General features: G+C 47.4%; 1 long non-coding RNA gene across 1 annotated transcript; it reads right to left on the bottom strand.

Annotated features, from left to right (window-relative positions):
- Nucleotides 1–3947: 3947 nt before the first annotated feature.
- On the bottom strand, nt 3948–11904 carry LOC143825258 (uncharacterized). Its single transcript, XR_013226954.1, has 4 exons — nt 11708–11904; nt 4436–4519; nt 4197–4316; nt 3948–4063 (listed from the first exon to the last, which is right to left on the bottom strand). It is a non-coding gene; the product is annotated as an uncharacterized LOC143825258 (long non-coding RNA).
- Nucleotides 11905–21721: the final 9817 nt, after the last annotated feature.

Below are 21721 nucleotides of genomic sequence, written 5' to 3' on the forward strand. Positions count from 1 at the left end.
TATTGCATTAATACATACATGCCATAAAATGCCATTTATACAACACTGACCTGTACATACATTTTTATACCTTTTATGTAATTTACTGCAGGCAAAACCTGGGGCCATTACGCACGGCTTCAAAGTAGCAGGATGGTTGCCAATTGGAAACGCTACAAATTTGCCATAACCCACGACGTCGTACACAATCTGCAACAGTCCTGCAACCGACCCGCAAAAAGCGCTTCGTTGTAGCGCTTCTAGGGGAATCCAGAAAACTGGATTCACCCTCCGGATAGCGATACACTCCTGCAACCAATCTGCAACAGTAGCGCCACAGACTTGTGCGTTACCATTGTTGCGGTTTCTTCAAAGTCCCTCCTCCCGAGCCTTTCCTCCTAACTTCCGGCGAACTGTCCGCCATCTTTTTTCTCCGAGCGAGCGGGGATCTACGAGGCAACGAGACAGCGACTGGCTTTCAAGCACGATCACTTTCTTAAATTCTGCCCGGACACCACAATAGTTTTCCAAAAGCACAGTGGCACACACCGTCACGTTCCAAACATTTGCCCATAGCTTAAAACCCCGTCTACCGTAGGCCAGTACTAGCGGAGTCAACGTACGGGGATCATTTTTAAAAACTTTCCTCTGAGCGTGCCAACGAACGTTCGCCGCTCGCAGGCTCCTGTTTAGATTACTGGGGTTCAATAGATATGATTCGAGGTGATTTCAAGAGGGGCGGTTTATGTGTAGTGGGTCTTTGTGTGGTTCCGGGTGCGTGGTTGTGCTTGGGTGCGGACAACCCCTTCCATCGGCGGCTAGACCTCCGGCAAGCGGAGTCGCCGTCCGCCGTTCATTTTAAAAAACTGTCCGCTGAGCGTGCCAACGAACGTTCGCCAGTTACATGTCATTGATTTATGCTTTGGTTGGTGAATATTATTGGGGAACTGTCGCGTACCACTGCAATTGCTCTCGGTTTTACACCGGCATGCGTTTTTGTAATGGCGGACATCTCACTAAAATGGCTCCCGCTGCATGTTCAAACTGCTCTTCCCGCGTGTGGACGAATCAGCGCATGCGAGAAGTCAAACAAAAGGCGCTAATCTGGCCTTTAGGAGCAGATCCTGTTCCCGCGCGAGGAGTTTTGAACGTGACATGTGACCTAATGTGGCCAATGCGCGTGTCCCCTACTGCCCTCTACCAATCAGGAGCCGGCTAGTCCCTTTGTCTTTGTGTGCGGGAAGGTATATGATCCGTTGCACCCTGCACCTCGCACCACCATTTTGCTCAGCTACTAGCGAAAGCAACATGGAATCCTCTTCTCAAGCCTCGTCCGTCCCTGCAACCGGCCGTGGCCCAACTTGGAGGGACGCGGAGATCAGGGACCTGATCGGGATTTTCTCGGAGGAGAAAATCCAGGACGCGTTCCAGTCCTCCCACAGGAATAGGGAGGTCTTCGAACAAGTGGCCATTAAGATGCGTGCCCTGGGCCACAACAGGACCGGCCTTGAATGCCGGTCGAAGACCAAAACAATGAGGGCAGAGTACATGCGTGCCGTGAACCATAATAAGGGTTCCGGCAACGAAAAGGTTACCTGCCCCTACTTCGAGGAGCAGCGCCAGCTGTACGGAGACGGGGAAGGAGCCGGCAGGCCGAAGCGCGTCGGGAGGAGCCTTAAGGTGGTTCGGAAGCCGGCTGCCCCGGTCGAGGAACCACCCGCTGAGGAGGATCCCGGCGAGGGAACCTCGTCCAGCTTTCGGCCTCCACCCCCCGTCCAGCAACGACCAGCGGAATTGGTCACGGTGGACCTGATGGCCATCGCTCCTGGGGAGCCGGAGGAGGTTCCTGACCAAACGCCCCTTGCCTCCGGTAAGTAATTTTCTTTTTATTTTGTATTTTATTGTTTTTATATTGAGCAAATGTGTGTTCTGACGTTTGGGGATCGTTTTCTCGTGTGTTCGTTGCTACGCATAATATGATAGGATGTGGATTGCTTTGGGTGGCTTTTTAAAACGGTCGTGTTTAAACAACTACCCAAACAGTTTTGCAGCATGCCTCAGCCATAGGCCTTCTGCAGCGCTCTAGCCACTACTTTGGGACCTTGATGTGTGGTTCAGGTTGTGTGCTTGCTCCTTTTTCACCATTGTATGCCTTGTGTTCGTTGCAACGCATGCTATGCTTGGATGTTTGTGGATTGCTTTGGGTGGCTTTTTAAAACGGTTGTGTTTAAACAACAACCCAAACAGTTTTGTTGCATGCCTCAGCCATAGGCCTTCTGCAGTGCTCTAGCCACTTCTTTGGGAGCTTGCTGTGTGGTTCAGGTTGTATGCTTGCTCCTTTTTCACTATTTTCTGCTCTTGTCCACAGAGACACAGATGCCTGGGACGGTGGTCCTAGAGTCCCCTGCAGCAGTAGCAGAGGACAGTGATTCTGGGGCATCCACAAATGTTGGTAAGTATCAGTTGCAATAAGGGGGGGGGGGTTTAACTGCTTTGTGCTTTTCTGTTTGTGCAGGGCAGCAGCACTGCCAAGAGACAGAAGATAGTCCCTCAACGTTGCTGCTTTAGGGTTTGAAGCTTGCTTTGCCACACTTTGGTCCTTAATCATGTTCTTTGTTCCCTTTTTTCAGATTTCATACCCGGGACACAGGAGGAGGAGGAGCGTGGGGTGGCTGGACCTCCTGCCCTGCGCAGGCGGATACACATACAAGATGGTGAGCGTGCATGAACTGTTCCTTTCGAGCCATGGCTGCAGGACAATGTCTGTGTGCAATAACTGTGTGCTTCCTTTTCATTTTTGTGCTCCCCTGGCATTGTTCTGAGTCTTGGTTTAACATGTAACCAAGACAGGCCACCATGGGCAAACAAACAATAACCGTGTGCTCCCCTGGCATTGTTCTGAGTCTTGGTTTAACAATATGTGACCAAGAAAGGCCACCATGTGCACCAGGGTGGGTTTTGACTGTCTCGTTGTTACTAACAGTTCTTTTTCTCTTTTTTATGCCAACAGAGGTCCTTTCTGAAGACGACGAGCCAGCTGGCTCACCACCCAGGGGCGCTCTCCCGGCTGAGGAGAGGCTGGCCAGGGAACGCGGCAGGCTGCGGCGCGTCTCCGTCCTCACTAGTGTGGGAGAAAGGATCCTGGAGCACTGCCAGGAGGAGTCCAGGCGTGCAGCTGCTGCAGACCAGGCCATGCTCTCTCTCGTGGCCCAGGAGGGCAAAAAATTCCGCGCCATCCTTAGGGATTCGAACAACTCGCTACGCGAAAGCGTGGAGGAAGTTCGAATGATAAGGAGGCTGATGGAGAGGGCGGTCGCGGTTATGGAGGCGGCCCCCCCTCCTCAGATTATAGTGAACGTCCCCCCCACCCAACCCACCCCCCCACCACCACCTCCAGCACCCACCCCACCCCCCCCACCACCTCCAGCACCCACCCCACCCACCCCCTCTCAGAATGCCGCGACACAAACTAGAAGGAGGACTGTTCTCGGGAAGAGAGTCGTGAAACCTGCGGACAAGTTCTCCCCCTCCTAGTTTGGGCCATTTTGTCTGTTTATCTGTGTTTGCTGTTGTCTGTTCAATAAAGTTTATGTTTTTGACTCTGTCTCAGTGTACCCTCTCTAGTGATTGTGCCTATTCTGGCACCGTTGTGTGGGTTGTAGGTTGGAGGGTGTTTTAAAGGTTAAAGGTGTTTTAGGAGTTTGGGGTGAAAGGTGTGCGAGTTCAAGGAGTCACACTGGAGTCTTTTTCAGGAAATTTACAACAAAATTTTATTTTCAGAAACAGTTCAACAGGGGAAAAAAACAAGGGAATTTAACTTGGACCCCCCCCCCACCACCACCCCCACCCGCCAAGAAAGCCAACTTTTTTTAACAAATTCAAATATTTAACAGGGATAGAAAAATGGGCAAAGTAACTGGGAAACCCCCCAACACCCCCCACCCCAAAACACAAAAAGAAATAAAAACTTAGGTCCCACCGCTCCCCTCCCCAGCCCCTTCCAGCGCCCTCACTCTCCTGCACAGCCGTCCCACGGTCCCCCTAACTTTGCGCCGGAAGACCTCTTCGTCCTCCTTCTTCTTAACTGTGTGGGGAGGGAGAAAAAGTACACATTAGTGCCACACATATTTTCCTATTTTTGTAGTTTACATGCATACACTTATTGGTGGCCTTAGCCACAGTGTGAGAAGAGTTGGGCAGTGGAGAACATAACCTACGTTCTTCCGCCTCCCTCTGCTGCCTTTGCTGCTCTAACTCCCCTTTGAGCTCTGCCACTTCGGCCTCTAAGGCAGTCACCCTTGCCTCCATGGCACGCAGCCTTGCCTCCATAGTTTCTGCTATAGAAATCAAACAAAGAATTTAATAACACTTCAAATGGGAGCATCACAGCAGGCTCCCATATGGCTCCATGGGGGGACACACACATGGGTCTCCCGCAGAGGCATAAAACTCTCACCTGCAGCCTGTCCTGAGGTGGAAGGCCCCTCTTCCTCCTCCTCACGCTCAGGTGCTTTTCCCATCTTGGATGGTGATTGTGTGGCTGGGCAAAGAAAAAGAGAAATCATAATTAAAAGCACACAAACCAGAGATGAAACACAGCTGGTAGACACACCACAGTTAGAGTCAAAGCGCATAACCAAAGTGGTTCCACACAGTACTGGCGGGCTAAGTCAGAGGGGGTTGACAGCATATAAATACTATTTCGAATTTCATTGGGGACAGTAGGGGAAAGAGGCAGCTAGTCATGCCATGCATGTTTAAGGGCAAAACAACGAGGGCATACTTACCCATATGCCTCCTCATTTCCAGGGGGGGCTTCCCAGCCTTCTCCCATATTTTAACCATCTGGTCGTGAAAGACCGTCCTCCCGCTTGGCTGCGGGACCCCCCCACACTGCTCCAGACTGTTGAGGAAGTCCAGCTTCACTCGCTTAAATTTTGTCCGGACCTGCTCCCAGGTCCGGACATAGCCCCTCTCCCTCAGCTTCGATGCCAACACCAGGTAAGCACCCTTGGTGTGGCAGTGGGTGCTGGCCATAAGGCGGCCAACACTTTTCGATTGGAGCACCAGCTCCAGAAGTGCCTCAGCCTCGGCGCGCTGCCAGAAGGAGCCCTTCCGTGGCTTCGGCATCTTCGGAATGACGGTTAGGGAACGAACGTGCGTTGCTCCGATCGACCACCCCTATTTTAAATGTATCAAAGCTGCCCACCAATAAAATTATTCCTTGGAACATAAGTGGATTGATCCTCCGGTTTGACAGGGGTCGCCAATACTTCCTGGCTACCCGCCTCCCCGAACTTTCCCCGCTCAGCGCTTCCGTGTTGTGTGTGTCAATTTCAGTGGGAGTTAGCGTTTAGGGCTGTCAAAGTGCTTTTGGACCAGAGAATCCCCGGTTTTTTGCTGGCAAAGTACACAAACCGCACAAGACAAGGTTAAACAAAGAACACTAAACTTTATTCAACAACAAGAGAGTGGGAAAAACAATTAAACACGCCTCCTGTTTCTGTAGATGTGGGTGGCTATGGCGTCCCGAACCTTGCACCCCTCTGCATAGATTCTTCTTCTCCTTGCTTCAGGGATGTCTTGTGTGTCCTCAAGGACAACAGGATCAGGTTCATCCACAGGGAAGGGGATGTTATGTCCCTTGTCCTCGCATATGTTGTGCAAAATGACACACGCGATGATCAGCGGAGTCACATTGTCTATATGCACGTGTAGTCGGGACATCAGGCAACGGAACCGGGACTTCAAACGTCCAAAGGCACGCTCCACTACATTCCTTGCCCGGGAGTGAGTGAGGTTGTAGTGGCTATGCACGTCTGTCCTTGGCCGCTTGTAGGGAGTCATGAGCCAGCGTCGTATTGGGTAGGCTCCGTCCCCGAGCACCAACGGCGGCACACGCACGCCCTCAATGGTGGCGGTGGGGTTTCCTGGAACAAAGACCCCTTCGTCCATGGCTTTCCTGAGGTTGGATTCCCTGAAAACAAGGGCATCATGCCTCCTGCCACTCCACCCCACCTCGGCATCGATAAACCGGCCGGAGAAGTCCACAGTTCCTTGCAGGAGAACAGAACAAAAGTCCTTCCTGTTACCGAACTCCTTTATGCTTCCCCCGGGGGCACGGATAGGGATGTGGCTTCCATCGACGGCCGCAAAACAATGCGGGAATCCGAGCCTGGCAAACCCGTCCATACTCTGGAATAAGGGAAAGAAAAGAATATAAGCCATGGCATGTCAGCGTGGGGTGTATCGCGTCTTCGTTGCTGACCTGTCAAACAAGAAAAAAAATTTAAAGGGCAAAGGGGATCGAATGATACTCACCGCTCCAAGCCGGTCTCCGAGGCACACGACTTTGCTGAACAATTCCGCCTCCATGGCGAGGCAGAACTCCTTAAGGATATCGCCAACCGTAGTGACTCCGAGTCCGAATTGCTGGGCTACTGTCCGGAAGTACTGAGGGGTTGCCAAGTACCACAATGCGACCGCCACCCTTTTTTCCACTGGCACGGGGCGCCGCATGCCAGTGACTTGCCTCTCCATGCGTCCACGTAGAGCCTCCACGAGTTCAAAAAATGTCCCCCTAGACATTCTAAAGTTGGCAATCCAGTGGTCATCATCCCAGCGAGCCCACACAAAATTTTCCCACCAGTCAGAGGATCTTTCGTCCGCCCAGAACCGGGGGGGGAACCGGACCTCTGCCAGAGCTTGCCAGTGCCTCTTTGCCGCCATGGTTGCCCGTTGAGAACGTCTTGTGCTGCTGGTCATCGCTCTGGCAATACGTTCTCGGTATTCCTCTGAAGCAGCCCTCCTATGCTGCACACTGGTGCGGATACGCTGGACCAAGGCAATCACCCGAGCCAACAATTGAAAAATAATCCTCTCCATTGCAACGTTAACCTGTGCTGCGGGCAGTAGGCTACGCAAACAAAGAGAGGCCGACCGCGTGTCTGCCCAGGTGCATATAAGCAGGTAACCTGTGGGCGTGTACTGTGGGCGGGGATTAACCTTTCAAACATATCAATGCATCAACCTCTGGTTCATAGAAAACAATAGAAAACACGTTCCAAGGGCGCCAATGATTTGACGATAACGCGTTGCTACGGGTTTTCCTGGGTTTTTTAAAAAAAAGGGGACCCCGACAAGTCCGGCTTTAGGGTCGAGGTCAAAGGTGTGGCCGCAGTTTGATTGACGGGCACGGGAGACCAGAAGCGCTAAAAAGGGACCTCCTTTGTAGCGAAAAGACGGAGAACCGGAAGCCTGTGGGTTACGAAAGTGACGAGAAGTGAAAGTGCTAAATTCCGCAAAAACCGCAGCTGTGCGTTACGGGCACAGCTAGTTACATTTCGCTAGTTGAAGTAGCGCTTTCGCTAACAGCAACCAAATAGCAACTTTGAGCTCTGTGCGAAATGGCCCCTGTTGTTTGCACCCAGGGAAACAATGGCCACTAGGATCCACACTTGCACTGGGGGCTGGCCATATGGCAAAAGCTCCTGCCCACCCCTGGACTATTGATGCCTAGCCTCCAATTCTTAAGGAGCATTCCTGACCCGGGGTCACCAACCTCCATGTGCAACCTGGAAATCTCCTGGAATTGGAGGTCATCTGCAGACTATAGAGATCAATTCCCCAGAGGAAAATGGCCGTTTTGGAGGGAGAACTCTGCAATGACAAAACATCTCCAGGCTCCTGAAGATGAAAGGCTGGGAACTCTGTGGCACTGTGCCCCAGAGAGGTTGCAGGATGCCAATCTCCAGTTGAGACCTGGAGATTTGCTTGAATTGGAGGTAATTTCCAGGCAGCATGGATCAGGCCTTCTGGAGAAAAGGGCTACTTGGGAAGGGGGGGAACGCTCTGGCTTTGGATCCCATGGAGGTGCAGGGATGCCAGGCTCCAGGTGGGAAACAAACCAAAATGTTGTGTGGCAGTAATTGTTAATAACATAAAACATCAAATAATTCATAAACTTGCCACATTTTCTTCCTTTAATGAAAATATTTAATTGATAGAAAAAATTGTTTGAAGAACTGAAAACTTTCAGTCTCTACGTTCTTCAGTTCAGTTCAATATCAAAGTAAAACAAAAACATTTGTATGTTACAATCAAACATGGAAATATTGATTGGCAAAGAACTTAGAGAGGGTTTCTCAATTACTGTTTTTATGTCAGCGTTTCTCAACATTTATACCATTGAGAACCTCCTGATATATTGGCCAGGAGGCTCACATTTAAAGGAAAGCAATACCATAACAGTCAGTGAGCAAGTCACCATCCTCCTGCAACAGCTTCCTCTGCCTGTGCTCTAGCTGCATCTCTTTAAGGCAATGGCAATTTATACTGCTTGGTATAGTGGTTAAGAGCAGTGGCTTCTAATATGACCAGCTGAATTTGATTCCCTGCTCCTCCACATGCTTGGTAACCTTGGGCTAGTCATAGTCTTGTTAGAAACTGTTCTCACAGAGCAGTTTCTCTCAGAGCTCTCTCAGCCTCACCTACCTCACAGGGTGTCTGTTGTGGGGAGAGGAAGGACAGGTGATTGTAAGCCACTATGAGACTCCTTTGGGCAGTGAAAATCAGGATATAAAAAACCAACTCTTCTTCTACTGGGAAGGTGCTACATGTCCCCAGGGCCTCATGGTGCTTCTGTGCCCCCTCTACAGTTTCCCCAGCTTCCATGCCATTGGTCTCAAATTTGCTTTGTTGTGATGGTCTTGGAAAGATTGCAGAAAGACCAAGGTGGTCTCCACATGACCAAGGTGGTCTCCACATCGTTCCAGTCCCACCCACATCAGCATTATGTTCCCTGCTGCAGTTACCCTCAAAGCATTCCTCCCTTCTCAGATTGTAAATTGAAAACCTCACATGACTTACTCATGAGTAAACATTCCAGGCTGCTTTGAGTCCCAGAGGACCAGCAGGGGGGCATTTCTGGGCCTCTCACAGCCCCACCACCAGAAGAAACACAGCAGATGCACCATGAAGCAGTGCACTCACCCTCCAATATGCTCCAAGTTGAATGACATCAGGGCAACTAACTGGCAGCAGGGCATGCTCTGAGGTCAGCTCCTCTTCTATCCAGCAAACGTCTGAAACTGGTAGGAAGTTGGAGGTGGAGACATGATCCCTTATTAGCCTTTCCTGATTGGAGCTAAACTACTAGGGCAGGCCATTCCTGGCTCAGGGCCATGACTTACTCATGAGTAAACATTCCCAGGGCAGGGGATTTTCCTGGCTGCCTTGGGTCCCTGAGGGCCGGCAGGGGGGCATTTCTGTACCTCCATCAGCCCTCCCCCGTCAAAGGCATGCAGAGGCTGCCCCAGGAGGCAGCTCACTCCCTTCCCCCCATGTCTTCATAGTTGCAAGAATCCAGGAGACCAGGGCATACTCTGAGGCCAGCTCCCCTTCCACCCAGGAAATGTCTGAAACTGGCAGAAAGCTGATCCCCCCTATTAGCCCTTCCTGACTGAGGGCTCCCTTCTGGTTGGGGCTAAACTACCAGAGTGAGCCATTCCTGCCTGAGGACTGTTTCCTATCTCCTATTAGGGGAATATTTTCAGGGGGGAGCAATCAAGTAGGAAGTGAGTTGCCTGCATGCAGTTTGAGCTGATTGGTCCTCATTGGCAAAATGCTCCCTCCCTCTCCCTCTTGGTGGCACACTCCCAGGGAGAGCCAATCAGATAGGAAGTGTGCTGTCAACTTGAGCTTTATTATGTTTAGTGATTAGTGATATGCAATTGATACATAAATTATATGTTTAAAAATCAGGGCAAGGAAACAGAACATTATGAACATTTTTAATAGATAGCCTTTCTCACAAGAGATGTGAAATCATAATAGCAACATTCTAATCACACTAGTTAGTTTAAGAAATTTGTTCTCATTCCTCATGCAACAAATGAAGTAATATAACAGACACATCACCTCTTTGAACACACAATGGAATTATTATGATAGAAGATTAAAAGGTCTAAAAACAAAGGCTTTTAAAAATCACGCAATAATGTCTTCTCATTTATGGTGTACATCCACAATGAAACACACAGTACTTTTCGGAAATCCATATTGAAGCTTATTTTATAACTTACCCTGAGTTCATTATGTGGACATAAAAGTAGGGGGAGCAGGATGTTCTGAAAATCATTGTATAAACTATGATGTCACTTCCAGGGGAAACCTGGAAATGATGACTTTGTTCTGATTCCTTATTCTAGGATTCACCAGAAGTTCTAGAAAACCACAGAGTTTCCAGTAAATCTCAACCAGCGTTTTTTGAAATCTTGGAGTTTTGTAATGGCCCAAGAAGAGTTTTACCAAGTGGGTGAGAGTTAATTAATTTTTTATATATGTTAAAGTTTTTTTTTTTTTTAAATTGAGTGATATGGTCATATATGGTCATTTTGAACCGCCTCCCCGAATGGCCAGTGAAGGGCCTGGAGGGGCTGGGAAGGGAGGGACCCCAGCCATACAAATCTTTGCTGGCTGAGGCTTGTGATATGTCGTAGCGACGAGTCCAGAGTGGTAAGTACTTTCATTTTAACTATGGGGGATTGGGTGTCAGAGCAGCCCAGCCCAGTTTCTGAAGGCTCCCACTGCAGGCTCCCTTTAGTGAAGAAAAAGAAACTGGTAACCAGCCCAGTGTGCAGGTATGGTTCTGTTCCACAAACCATCTGAAAATATTTCCATGGTGTCACTTCCTGTGTTATGGGAGTGGCCTAATGATGTCACTCCTGGTGACATGTGATTTCCAGGAGACAGTCTAAGGAGATCTTGAAAGATAGGCAGAGAGGAGAGTTGATTTTTATACCCCACTTTTCACTATGCAGTTGCCTTCTCTGTATGGCCCCTTCCAACTCTATGATTCTATGTACCATTATACCACACTAGCTCTCAAGGCATTTTCCTGCACTTCTGCAGAGGTCAAGAATATACAAGTAGATCCATAAAGGGAAACTTGAAGGAGAAACAAAATTCTGTGGATAGTTTAAATGGGTTTTTTTAACCTCCAGTGAGGGAAAATAAATGCAAGCACCATTATCCTATGAAAACTACCAGTTCCATAAACAGAATTTATTTATATATTTATTACATTTGTATACCGCCCTCCCCTAAGGCTCAGGAGAATATGTAAAATGGTGTTAAGTTTCACTGGTTTAAACGGATATTACTTATATGTAAATGTTCCTAGTAGAAGAAGAAAAGGAGGAGGAAGAAGGAGAAGAATTGTTTTTTGATGTGGTGCTCTTCTCTACCAGGAATCTCAAAGCAGCTTACAATTGCCTTCCCTTCTTCTCCCCACAACAGACACCTGTGAGGTAGGTGGGGCTAAGAGAGCCCTGATATTATTGCTAGGTCAGAACAGCTCTAACAGGACTGTGACTAGCCCAGTATCACCCAGCTGGCTACATATGGAGGAGGAGTGGGGAATCAAACCCGACTTGCCATTTTAGAAGCTGCTGCTCTTAACCACTACACCAAGCTGTGTCTATTCCAAAAGGATTTGAATACTTATAGTACTATCCTTATACTTATAGTACTGTTCCTCCAGGCCAAGCCCACCGTTAGGTCACAATCCTAAACATACTTCCTTCTGAGAATACCATGTGTAAGATTGCATTGTTAACCACCCTTTTATATGCAGTAATTATCTCATAATGCTGCAAATAAGAATGCTCACCATCTGCAAAACAGGACAAAGTGTTCCACATGCCCATTGCTGAAAAAGGGTACTCACCATGACATTACGGATATGCCGCACTGCATTTAGAACATTCCCCAACCTCCATGACCCCATCAGGTACTTTGATTGTACACTGAAGAAAATGCTGCATTGCTCTTTCCATTTCTATTAAGTACCTTTGCCCAGCCAAGGAAAGACTGATGCATTATTTTTACCCCAACCACCCTATCACCAAAGATGAAGCAGCTGGCTGCCTATGACATTATCTGCATTGCACACATTCCTGTCTCCCCCACTGTCTCCACGGTCTCCTGCTTGCTCAGTTACATGATAATAATTTATGAGCATGCATTTGTAACATGGACTATAGCTTTTTCAGCTTGTAAGAAAGTTGTTTCTTTAATCACTACCGTCAATCCCCTCACTGCTATTCACGGGCTTCTTGTTTCTCTCTATGGGCACTATATTGATGGAGGAGTGAAAGAGACAATGTTTTGAGTTTCACTTCAGTGCTTTGGGCATTTTGCCTGAAATTGCACAAAAGAAACATGGCCATAAGGGTTGAGACAGCTTTTTCCAGCCTCAGAACATGCCCTGAAAGGCACTTCTTATGGCCCATTAAATACAAACGCTAAAGTCCATCTGATTTTCAAAGACATTCATGGAAGATTGCTTCGTATTCACAGAGGTTACATTTTCATATTGCTTACTCCTTATTAAACCAGATTGAGATGATCCTTGGCCAGAATTCAGGAAGAGAACAGCAGGTGTGCCCAAGGACTTATTTCTACCCAGTCCTCTTTACATGTGTCTAGTGAACCATGCAAACTTACTAATGTTTCTGACTCACCCCCTCCTCTAGGACAGCAGGCCTATGATGTTATAGCAAACTGATTTTGAAATTTCCCCAAGGTTTTTAAATGTATTTGCCTTATGGCACATACTTGCTGTTCAAGAAACATAAACTTGGAGCCCTGCTGAGGAAAGTAATGCTAGATAAGTTGGAAGAAAGGCCCAACGATTCCAGTAGAATTTATTTCCACGTGTAACATGAGCAGTAGACTGACTTGATAATCTGTGAAAAGAGGATGGCACCAAAATAGGGTTGCCAAGTCCCCCCTGGCCATGGGCATCGGAAGAAGAATTGCCAGATCTAAATTAGGAAACTCCTGGAAGTTTGGGAGTGGAGTCTGAGAAGGACAGGGATCCAGTGGGACTCCACTCTCAAAAGCATCCATTTTCTTCAGAGGAATTTATATTTGTAGCTTGGAAATAAACTGTTAATTTTCGGTCATCCCTGTTACCATGAAGGTAGCTCATAATGGAAGGGTGCCTCACAGAAAGACACCTTCATGGACTACCCCTTATGGGATTACAAGTCCTTTGATAAATTATATCGTTCCTGATTTTGGGGGAAGAAAACTTTTGAGTGTCACAACACTGAACAAAATATTCTTTTATTTCTGGCACCACCTGCACGTGTGTCCACCTATTTGTTGTTCCAGGCCCGTCACCATTTTTTTTTAAAGAAAAGAAATTCCTGTTCCCCGGGACAATGGAGAGGGAGGCGGGTGCAAGGGCAGGACAATGCAGATGACTGCAGTGTGTTTGAGCCTCCATACTTTCCTTCTTCTGGTTTCCTGATGGTTGTCTGCCGGTGGATCATACTTCTTAGGGTGGTGAATCCACTTTATGCGATTCCCAAAGCGCTTTAAAATGGAGGATGTAGTGAGCAGTCAGCTGGCCAGACACTGAATGTGGGCAACGTCATACGAAGGGGCCAGAATATTCAGCTTCCATTTGGCGGGCATGACACTATTTTTAACGGGTGTGAAAAAGCCCTGAGGTTTGACAATAAAGTTTTGACTGAATGTTACAGTATCCCTGGTCTCAGGATGATGCCACTTCTGGTTGTGGCAATGACACCACCACATCAGGATGCCCCTCGCGATAGCTCTCCCAATCCACCCCTTCTCCTGCTGACCACTGAGCGTGACAAGAACAGCTTGCAGCGGAAACATGGTGACACTACCCGAGGCCCAAAACATCCTTTAAAGATGCTGACTGGCTGTGTCCTTATAAAAAGCCCCGTCCAGATATTAAAAGATCTCTTTATTCCCCCTTTTCTCCCTCAGTTTCTTACAAATAGCAAATCGATAGTGATATGAGAGGATAGGCAAGTACCTTTCCCACAACTCAATTTATTGATTGACTAGTAAAAAAGCCCATTGTATGAAGAAGACAATGGGCGCTAGCAGGTGGGGACCAGAGCGAGCGGCAGGCGAGGGACAGAGCGAGGGACAGGCTACCTGAAAGAGGAGGCGGGCGGCGGCTCCTCGGCGTCTCGTAGTTTTTGCCGAGGAGCACCAGGTGTGGTGCGCTGGGCTGCGGCGGCTCCTCTGCATTTTTTTGTTCTTCTGCGGCTTTCCCGGCGGCTCCATTGTGTTCTGGGGCGATGAGGGCAGGGAGCCGCCAGCAGCAGCGCTGTGGGCGGCTGCCGGGGCTCCCAGGGCGTCGGCTTGAAGCGGCGACAGGCTCCTCCAGGGTTTTTTTTTTTCTGCTGCCTCTCGTGGGCGCGCCGGCTTGGAGCTGCGAAAGGCTCCTACAGGGTTAATTTTTTTCTGCTGCTTGGAGTTGCGAAAGGCTCCTACAGGGTTTTTTTTTTTTTCTGCTAGCTCTCGTGGGAGCGCCGCCTTGGAGCTGCGAAAGGCTCCTACAGGGTTAATTTTTTTCTGCTGCTTGGAGCTGGGAAAGGCTCCTAAAGGATTTTTTTTTCTGCTGCTTGGAGCTGTGAAAGGCTCCTACAGGGTTTGTTTTTTTTTCTGCTAGCTCTCGTGGGCGTGCCGGCTTGGAGCTGCGAATGGCTCCTACAGGGTTTTTTTCCCCTGCTGCTTGGAGCTGCGAAAGGCTCCTACAGGGTTAATTTTTTTCTTCTGCTTGGAGCTACGAAAGGCTCCTACAGGGTTAATTTTTTTCTGCTAGCTCTCGTGGGCTTGGAGCTCCTACAGGGTTTTTTTTTTTTTTCTGCTGGGAGATGCGAAAGGCTCCTACAGGGTTTTTTTTACTGCTGCTTGGAGCTGCGAAAGGCTCCTACAGGGTTAATTTTTTTCTGCTGCCTCTCGTGGGCGTGCTGGCTTGGAGCTCCTACAGGGTTTTTTTTTTCTGCTGCTTGGAGCTGGGAAAGGCTCCTTCAGGGTTTTGTTTTCTGCTGCTTGGATCTGCGAAAGGCTCCTACAGGGTTTTTTTTTCTGCTGCTTGGAGCTGGGAAAGGCTCCTTCAGGGTTTTGTTTTCTGCTGCTTGGATCTGCGAAAGGCTCCTACAGGGTTTTTTTTTCTGCTGCTTGGAGCTGGGAAAGGCTCCTTCAGGGTTTTGTTTTCTGCTGCTTGGATCTGCGAAAGGCTCCTACAGGGTTTTTTTTTCTGCTGCTTGGAGCTGGGAAAGGCTCCTTCTGGGTTTTGTTTTCTGCTGCTTGGATCTGCGAAAGGCTCCTACAGGGTTTTTTTTTCTGCTGCTTGGAGCTGGGAAAGGCTCCTAAAGGGTTTTGTTTTCTGCTGCTTGGATCTGCGAAAGGCTCCTACAGGGTTTTTTTTTCTGCTGCTTGGAGCTGGGAAAGGCTCCTACAGGGTTTTTTTTCCTGCTGCTTGGAGCTGGGAAAGGCTCCTACAGGGGTTTTTTTTTCTGCTGCTTGGAGCTGGGAAAGGCTCCTACAGGGTTTTTTTTTTTCTGCTGCCTCTCGTGGGCGTGCTGGCTTGGAGCTCCTACAGGGTTTTTTTTTTCTGCTGCTTGGAGCTGGGAAAGACTCCTTCAGGGTTTTGTTTTCTGCTGCTTGGAGCTGGGAAAGGCTCCTACAGGGTTTTTTTTTCTGCTGCTTGGAGCTGGGAAAGGCTCCTACAGGGTTTTTTTTTTTCTGCTGCCTCTCGTGGGCGTGCTGGCTTGGAGCTCCTACAGGGTTTTTTTTTTCTGCTGCTTGGAGCTGGGAAAGGCTCCTTCAGGGTTTTGTTTTCTGCTGCTTGGAGCTGGGAAAGGCTCCTTCAGGGTTTTGTTTTCTGCTGCTTGGAGCTGGGAAAGGCTCCTTCAGGGTTTTGTTTTCTGCTGCTTGGAGCTGGGAAAGGCTCCTACAGGGTTTTTTTTTTCTGCTAGCTCTCGTGGGCGTGCCGGCTTGGAGCTCCTACAGGGGTTTTGTTTTCTGCTGCTTGGAGCTGGGAAAGGCTCCTTCAGGGTTTTGTTTTCTGCTGCTTGGAGCTGGGAAAGGCTCCTTCAGGGTTTTGTTTTCTGCTGCTTGGAGCTGTGAAAGGCTCCTACAGGGTTTTTTTTTTCTGCTAGCTCTCGTGGGCGTGCCGGCTTGGAGCTCCTACAGGGGTTTTTTTTTCTGCTGCTTGGAGCTGGGAAAGGCTCCTTCAGGGTTTTGTTTTCTGCTGCTTGGATCTGCGAAAGGCTCCTACAGGGTTTTTTTTTCTGTCTACGACGCTGTGAGCCCGCTGCGGCCGGCGGCAGAAGGCTTCCCTTCCCCCCCCCCCACCCATCCACCCCCCCGAGGCTCTCTGGAGCCTTCTCTCGGCCGGCGGAGCGGGCTCGCAGCGTCCACAACGCTGCGAGGCCGCTCCGCCGGCCGAGAGAAGGCTTCCCGGCCCACCCCCCAGCCGAGGCTCTCACCAGGCGGGCCGCCATTTTCCGAGCGAGTGAAGCAGGCAATGGGGAGCCGCGCTTCGCGCGGCTCCCCATTGTCTGCTTGGGGCGGGATTGACACTCGGAGGGGCCAATCAGGAGCCGCTTCGCGGCTCCTGATTGGCCCCCCCCCGAGTTTTTATCCCGGACCGGTCCCGCCCTAACTCCTCCCCACTACCCCTTACTCCTTTATACAGTCCGTGGCGCCCGTGGCGCCACGGGCTGTTTACAGATAATGTTTTGTACCATTTTTTCTCCAATGCATCTCAATCCCCAACACAGATAATAAGATTATTACACTGTAATAGTATAAAAACAAACGTAATAATGCAGTCCCTTAAAGCCATATTAAAAACCAGCTGGAGGATATTCCCCACTTATCATGAATCCAGCTGCCCCAAAGCTCTTCCGAATAACTCTGTTTTACAACCTCAGTGAAATACCAAGATGGCAGAAGCCTTCTTAACCACTTCTGGGATGATAGTCCCCAACCACGGGGTAACCACTGAAAAGCCTGAATTCACAGGCTGTTGACTTATAAAGGGGGTACTGCCAATACAAAATGAGACATTAATTCAGAAGGTAAAATCCTTATTGTAATATATAGTGACTGGCATTACAATTTTGTAAAGGGCAAAAATGAAGTTTCTACATTTTCCCCTGCTAGTAGCCAATTACAAATAAATTTAATAGACTTTTCCTTCAGACTGCACTTTGCCCTTTGTCTGTTCCCAGATATTTTTCTTCACAACCAGTGTCAAGTGCTTTGCAGAAAGAAACCTGAAATACTTTCTCTACAGACTTATTTTTTTGTACTGGAGCAAGGAAGCTATCACTGGGAAGAATGAACAGAACCTCTTGTAGTCAAGTCAGATTTTATTGCATGTAGCCATAGGCCATTACAATACAAAAGGAAAATATAAAAGGATTTAAAACATTTCAAATCAGTAATAAAAAGAATGTGCAGTCTCAAACAACAGAACCTCTTGTAGGAATGTTATGCCATTGATTTCTCCCTCCCGCTCCCAAAAAGGTTAGGGGCCATCTGCAACTTTGCATATTCCTTTTGCTCAGTTTAACATGAATTAAATGAACACCATCTGAGGGACAACTTAGCTACCACACCCTTTGGGGTTTAGATTTATCTCCATGTCATAAATTCACCAACACAATCTATTGTTATCATGGTTTGTCATATACAGGAGGGAAACCATGATAACATTTCAAACCACAAAAAATTGAAGAAACAAAATCTCAAGTATTTTTCTCAGCTGGGAGTTTTCTGAGTGAGATCTCTAATATGTACCCCTCTAAGAGCTATGGTCTCTGAGTCCCCCAGTGAGTTTAAAACTTTGATGCTGAGAAGCCCATATGTGGATTTCTTGGCTGAACAAAACTATCAGCCTTGGAATTTCTAACGCAGATTGTACATAAAGCAGCCATTTAAGATAATTGTCTTGTTCACATCCTTCTTGACTAGGACTGCCAGCTCTGGCTTGAGACTTTTGGACAGAGCCAAGACTGGGTAGGATTTGGAGTAGAGAGGGACCTTGGTATAGTTACATTAATAACCATGTCACTATATTACCAGTAGCAGATTTGCAGGAATTTTTGTGGAGCTTGCTTCACAATAATGACAGGTTCACAAAACAGGCAAATGGTGAAACGCATTCTTGTGAAAATAATGCAGATACACCAGGTGTCCAGAACTACTCCCTTCTCTTATAAGAAGAATGTGGGAGGAATGGAGAATGGGAAATCCTTGTAAATCTTATTCTTATACTATTATTAAGAGCCTCTTGTGGCGCAGGGTGGTAAGGCAGCAGAAATGCTGTCTGAAGCTGTCTGCCCATGAGGCTGGGAGTTCAATCCCAGCAGCCGGCTCAAGGTTGACTCAGCCTTCCATCCTTCTGAGGTCGGTAAAATGAGTACCCAGCTTGCTGGGGGGTTAACGGTAATGACTGGGGAAGGCACTGGCAAACCACCCCGTATTGAGTCTGCCATGAAAACGCTAGAGGGCGTCACCTCAAGGGTCAGACATGACCCGGTACTTGCACAGGGGATACCTTTACCTTTTTATACTATTATTATTGCCCTTGCTCTCCTGAACTGATAGGGCTGCCAATCTCCAAGTGAGTCCCAAAATGCTCTCAGTATGAAAACTGATAACTGGCAGTTTTGGAGTATGAATTCTATAGCATCACATAACTGCTGAGGTGCCTACACCAAACTCCATCCCTTAAATTCCAGGAATTCTCCAACTTGGCAACCCTATCTCAAAGACACAACACAGATGTATGTAAGTGAATTACTTTTGTGCATGTGTGAGAGAGAGACAAAATGGAGCAATCTGAATCTGCATTGTTGCAAACATGTCCCATGTATGAGTCACAGGCTTTTGCAATATTTACCATTTCCATAACTAGATATAAATCTTGGATGGAGCTGGAGGCAGCTTTTCCAGTCTTTGTACTTTCTCCCCAAATGCTTGAATGCCTGCCCATTCAGCTCTCCTTTTGCTCCCTAGTTGCAAGCTGGGAGATAAGTTTTTGCCTGGCTGATTGACTGCTCGCAGGCCGCTCAGCCCTGTTCATCAGGTTACTTTTTTGAGTATTAAAACAGTTCCATACAGCTCCATCAGCAATCTTTCGTGAATATTGCCACACAGTCTGATGGAAGGTCTAGTTTCCTTCCTTCCACACAGAAACATTGTGGCTGCTTGCCTGAGCAACCTGTCAAATAGATAAACAGCAATCAAATTAATGAGACACTCATCATAAATACCATATATTTTTAGTCTTACTATTTGATGTTCTTTGAGGTGTGTGTTATCGTTAGGATTATATTGCTCATGTACATTTCTACACAGCTATATGGGATTCATAGTGCCTCCCCCACCCATCCCCTGGGCATCATTTCAGAACCTGACTCAGCCACCCACAACTCTTGTGGGAGGAGGAACTGAATTTACCTACTGTGCTGATGCAAAAGCAGCTTACAAATCAGGATATGAAACAGCAACACTGCCACTACTGCACAGGCGTGACGTTGTTTGGCAGCTGCATGTGGGGAACAGCAATGAGGTGAACGAGTCTAAAGTTTCATTGATGAACAATCATTGTTGTCAAACATATTACGTTCATCTGCCAAACTTGTTTTCTGAGAACTTCGGGCATCTCTAGAGGGGCCATGCAAACAGTTTTAGCGATTATTAAAGATTATCTGTTCCACATATATTCCAGTGCAATCTTGATTCTCCAGTCTGCCAATTACAGCAATCCATGTCATCAGTTGGGAAAGCACAGCTGGCTGGGCCAACAGAGAAAGGCAGTCATACTGGTTGATGAAACTCTTTTAACAAACCAAAATTTAGTTATGCATGCTATATCATCTTCTGCACCCATTTGAAGGCAGTTATGGGACATATTGATTAATTCATTCATATTACAGTTGCCAACTCTGGCTTTTGAAATTCTGGGAGATTTGGAGGTGAGGCATCCTGGTATCATGCCAGCACAGTGACTCACTTCTGGAAGTGGCATCATTAACCACTGTGCTTTTGTAAATTCTAGCACATCCACAATGTTTCTTCCTTTTTTTTTTTTAACAAAACTATCATCAGCGCTCTGGTGTATGCTCCATTCCCCTCTCCTACCCCATTTCTTCCAGCCAACACAACCTTATATATCAAGAAATCTTTTTATTTTGCAAAACATAAATCCATTGTCTGTATGATTTGGAAAGTTGGGGCATTTCCATACCCATTAAATGTAGTGAAATACTTACCTTATGTAGTCATTATATTCTGCCCCCTCCATATGATGTCGCCAACAGCCAGCATCTGGGCAGTAACCAGTAACCAGCTGGCTACATCCCCCATTTTAAAGCGCTAGTTGGGGAATCCCATAAAGTAGATTCACCAACTTATTTAGCACGAGCTACAGGAGAGCAACCAGCAGGCAACCAGCAAAGGGAAGGTATGGAGGCTCAAATTCGCTAAAGGTGCTTGCCTCGGCCCGCCCTCACACCTGCCTCCTTCTCCCTTGTTCCTGGGGATGGGAATTCCTTTTTTAAAATGTCTAACATCCTGGAGCAACGAATAGGTGGACAAGCATGCAGGCGATGCCAGAAATAAAATAATTTCCCCCCTAAAATTGTAATACAAAGCATTCCTCTGTAAAGCCCCCTCCCCCAAATCAGGAATGAGATTAATTTTTTAAATTATCCAAAGACTTGTGATTCCATAAGGGGTTGCATTCAAAAAGTGCTATGCATCTATGATTATAGATGTTTAAACAGAGAAGTATGAATTAAAAAAAATTAGCAGGCATTGCGGGACCTTTAAAGCCTGGAGAAAGGGGATTGGTTGCTTGCATCGATTGACAGGTGGAAGAGAGTCGTGTATAAAGTGTGTTGCTTTCTTCTGCCATTTCCAGCAGCTGATGTGGAGGGCAAGAAGCACAAAAAGGCAGCAGATGAAAGAAACACATCAAAAAGGAGAGGAGGGGCTTGGAGGCACTACTATTTAACGCTATGCCATTTAGCTGGCGTAACAGTATTTTTAGTTATGTGCAGAAATGCCCTTATTTTTTCTCCAAGCTGTTAAGACAAGTCTAGATCTTTCATCAAAACTTCAGGATTTTGAATGTTTTGCTGGGAGAAGATGGGCAACTTGATCTCATCAAACAATCCTACCATGTAATTCAGTCCCTTGAGCCTGAATTTTTCTCTCAGGGTTGTCCATAGTTCCCAATCAAAGTACATACACAATGTTTTAAGAAAAAGAGAGGAAGTTTCTCTCCCTCAAATTTGCCTTTAATCTTTTGGTAAATCAAAGCATGGCCATTATATATAGATATGTGTAGTAGATAAATTATTGCATAGTCTCTGCATGATGTTGGCTTCTTGATCTGCTCAAAGCACAGGCTTCATGAAATGAATACATTTTATGTAGGAAACTCTTTTGAGAATTAAAACCTCCTGCTGCTTTGGTAGCCTTAAAAATTAAGCTCATATGACCACAGGCAAGAAGGTAGGGTTGCCAATTCTGCATTTAGAAATACCTGGAGATCTGAGGGCAGAGCTTAGGAGTGGAGGGACCTCAGTAGGGCCTAATGTCATTCAGTCCACATTCCAAAGCAGCTATTTCTCCAGGAGAAGTGGAATAAGTATTTAAAATAAACTTTATACCCTGGAAATAGGGCTGCTAGCTCTTGGTTGGGAAATACCTGGAGACTTTGGGGGTGGAGCTATGAGTGAGTGAGATTTGGGGTGGGGAAGGGACCTCAGTGGAGTATAATGCTATGGAGCCCACCCTCCAAATCCTTCATGTTCTCCAGAGGAACTGATCTCTTTAGTCAGTAGGGGAGCTATAATTCAAAGGGATCCCCAGGTCACACCAG

The sequence above is a fragment of the Paroedura picta genome, chromosome 1 (assembly GCF_049243985.1).
Source record: "Paroedura picta isolate Pp20150507F chromosome 1, Ppicta_v3.0, whole genome shotgun sequence".
Classification (NCBI taxonomy): Eukaryota; Metazoa; Chordata; class Lepidosauria; order Squamata; family Gekkonidae; genus Paroedura; species Paroedura picta.